Below are 4,083 nucleotides of genomic sequence, written 5' to 3'. Positions count from 1 at the left end.
TTCTGCCACACGGACTTGCCAATAGCCCGATCTGAGATCCAACTTCGTGAAATAGGAGGCTTTGCATAGCCGATCAAAGAGATCGGTCACCAACGGGACTGGATACTTGTTCTTCACTGTAACCTTGTTTAGTGCCCGATAGTCAACACACATCCGCAATGAACCATCCTGCTTCTTTTGGAACAGAACCGGGGCACCGTAAGGAGCCTTTGAGGGTTGAACCAAGCCAGCATCAAGCAGTTCCGTTAACTGCTTCCTCAATTCCGCAAGCTCTAACGGAGACATCCGATAAGGGGCCTTAGCCGGAGGCTTAACGCCTGGAAGTAACTCAATCTTATGATCCGTAGCCCGCCGAGGAGGGAGAGACTTAGGCAATTCTGGAGGCATCACATTAGCAAAACCCTTTAGCAAGATTGCCACCTCGTCCAGGACTTCAACCTTCACGTTTGGTTTAATCTCAACCAGTGCTGCAAGGTAAGTCATTTCACCCTTCTTCAGCCCATTCTGTACTTGTATTGCCGACAGCCAACCACCCGTATCTTCTCTTGCCCGCTTGGCCTTTTCTGCCTTGGAACACCGGGGCACAAAGCAAGGTTGTTTCTCATCAGCAATAAATATCCCACCGAGATGTGGCATCAAAGCCACTTTAGCAGCCACAAAGAAATCATTCCCAAGAATAAGTTCAAAGTCATCAAGTGGGACCACCATCAAGTCCACCCGCCCGTTCCAGTCACCAACCTTCATTTGAACATCACTGGTTGATCCGTGCACAGTTTGTGCAGTGGAATTGACCGTCTTAATCCGACTGGAACTCTTGACAACTTTAAGGCCGAGCGAATTTACCAACTGTTCTGAAACGAAATTGTGTGTGGCTCCTGTATCGACCATTGCCAACACATCAGTATTACAAAGCGACACTTTAACGTACATCAAACCTGATCTCTGCGAGGCCGGGGCCTTGTCTGCATGAATAACATTCAGTAACTGCAACGGGTTGACTCGAACATGACCATCCGAGTCAGAATCTGCCCCCTTGGCTTCATCAACGCAAATAGCATTCAGCTTCTCACGTTTTGGGCAATCCTTTGCCCGATGTGGCTCGCTACAAATAAAGCAACCAGAATTGGAATTCCCCTTGTCCTACGATTTATTGTCACCCGTCGGCTTTGACTTCTGGGGCTTCTCCCATTTCTTTGAACCAGCCTTCTTTTCACCATCCTTCTTGTTCTTAGTTTTCGATTTCGAACCGCTAGATTCAGAAGCATTGGATTTACCCATCAGTTTGAAGTCAGCCAAGCCGTCGGCAGCAGCAACAGCCATCGGCAAGTCTTTGATTCCCAACCTTCGAAGCTCCAACTGAGCCCAACTCTGCAGACCCGACATAAAGTTGAACAGCTTGTCCTCTTCCGACATGTTCTTGATGTCAAGCATCAACGAACTGAATTCCTTCACATAATCTCGCACCGTACCAGTGTGCTTCAATCGTTTCAGCGACTCCCTTGCAAGCCATGAAGAATTGCAAGGCAGGAACTGATCCTTCAATTCCTTCTTTAGGGACTCCCACGTCTCAATCTTTGGACGGACATCATCCTCAGATCGAGTTCTCCACCAGAGCTTAGCGTCTCCAGCGAGATACATAGTAGTTATCGTCACCCGATCTCCCACTGGAACACGAGCAGCAGAGAAGTACTGCTCCATATCCCAGAGGAAGTTCTCTAACTCTTTGGCATTTCGGGCACCACCGAAAGCCTTTGGTTCAGGAACTTTCATGCTAACACGAGCATCGAAACTTTCGGGGTGGCCAAGAAAGGCCCTCTTTACCACCAGCAATTCCGACTCCAAGTTGGAAACTCTTTCCTTCATGACATCCGAGAGTTTGGTCATATCATTCAACACTTCTGTAAACCTGGTTTCCGTCTGAGCAACGTGTGCTTCGTGTTCGGTTTTCTGAGATTGAACCGAAGCCAACACAACTTCCAATCGATCAACCAAGGTAACGCCCTCATCAGAATCATCAATACCCACGAGATCTTCCAACTGTTTAACACGTTCCCGAACTGCATCCAGAGCCGCATTCGCAGCCATAACTCCAACCGGAGCTCTGATACCAACTGTCACGGGGCTGAATTTCGCCTAAAGATTCTGCCCGTGATGGCACCAAGTTTCCCAGCAAGACTTGGTCTCAGCCCATAGTAAAACACACACACACGAGTTTGAATGAAGTCTAGCACGCACACCGTTTACAGGAACCCGTTCCCAACCTTTTATTGCACCGACAATACAAGGAAAACACTTAGAGTACTAGACAGAACATCCCCTCTGCCTTAGACTCGAAAATGCAGTGCCTTTATAAGGCTACAATCAATAAAACGTGGCCACTAAGTGAAATGGGATCATGGGGTGGCCCCATGATCTGCAGTTGATACCCGCAACTGCCCTAGGGTTGTGCTGGCACAGCCACAAGCTGCCAGCACATAGGAAAATAAAACTGCCTGGCAATAACTGCTACTAACTGCCCGATTCTGCTGGGGACACCTGTCCCTGCCTGCCAGCAACATGTGCAGAATGTAGTAACCGTCAATAACCGTTTTGCCCGAGCCAACTCAAGTCTGCCTGGCCAATTTCGTGATCCAACCCAGCTCCAAATACTTAGCCGTTTTCTGATTGCATTGTCCCACAAGCTAGCTTCCCGTTTAGCATCCATGCCCCAATAATCATCGGGCTATCACTTGCATCCCAGCTGCCACTTGCCTAACGGACTAGTGCCGACACCAACCGACACCATCGGGTCACCTTGAAAAGACATGCCTGCCTCATGCCTTAGTTTCCACCGGTTGGCTAGGGTGCAAGGTGCCACCACTAGCCAAGCTTAGCAAGCCTTGGAAATCAAGGTGCTAACAGTAGGCCACTATCCTACCATCGAAAGTTGATAGGGCAGAAATTTGAATGATGCGTCGCCGGCACGAAGGCCGTGCGATCCGTCGAGTTATCATGAATCATCAGAGCAACGGGCAAAGCCCGCATTGACCTTTTATCTAATAAATGCATCCCTTCCAGAAGTCGGGGTTTGTTGCACGTATTAGCTCTAGAATTACTACGGTTATCCGAGTAGAAGATACCATCAAACAAACTATAACTGATTTAATGAGCCATTCGCAGTTTCACAGTCTGAATTAGTTCATACTTACACATGCATGGCTTAATCTTTGAGACAAGCATATGACTACTGGTAGGATCAACCAGGTAGCATTCCTTTTGCGACGCTGGCACCTCCCATGCCCATTGAACAAATCAAAGAGGCAAGGGCGAGCACAGCAATCATCCGCAACAAGCGACGAACGCTTTTTGGGTAAATAACAATCGCAAGATGTATACCCACATAAGTTTCAGCATCCGAGAATACGAGTCGCAACTATTGGCCATGATGACCGCACAATGAATGCGCAATTTGCATGAAACACGAGCAGCACTTTGAGGCTCACCTCCACCAAAGGTGGTGCAAAGAGAGAAGAGGGACTTTTACGATCGAATTCCATCGCATTGGGTATGTGACATAGGAACCCATGATTTCACAAGGAGCATTTGCTTCTCATGCATATTATTGAAGAGCACTGTACGAGATGGACTTCACCGCACAAGCAAAGAAATATCCAATCCCGACAAAATCAACTATAACCCACGCGCCATTACGTACACTATGCACCCACTACTCCGACCAATTGCACCTCAAAGGACAAACTTGCCCTAGAAAAGCAAAGAGCCAAGAGTAGCAAGCCAAGCACCGTTTAGCATGAATTCACAAGGGACACAACATTAGGCAAGAATTTATACAAACGCAACGAGCTTACCCCTACGCAAGGGTGGGACTGCCCCCAAGGGATTCACACCAATTCATCATCGAGGAACTTTACCAAAGGGATGCTGCCATAGCCATTGGAGAACCATCAACCGGCGCTCACCGCCAAAGCGACAAGCTTCTCCCTCAACAAGGAGGCAACACCTGGGCTACGCAACGTGGCAGTAGGAATCAAAGACCATTAGCCAATTTCGCTTTTCCGTGTGGGGACACCAATGCATCATCGG

This window comes from Rhododendron vialii, chromosome 11a, assembly GCF_030253575.1.
Source record: "Rhododendron vialii isolate Sample 1 chromosome 11a, ASM3025357v1".
In the NCBI taxonomy this organism is placed as follows: domain Eukaryota; kingdom Viridiplantae; phylum Streptophyta; class Magnoliopsida; order Ericales; family Ericaceae; genus Rhododendron; species Rhododendron vialii.
Note: the sequence above shows the minus strand (reverse complement) of the source record.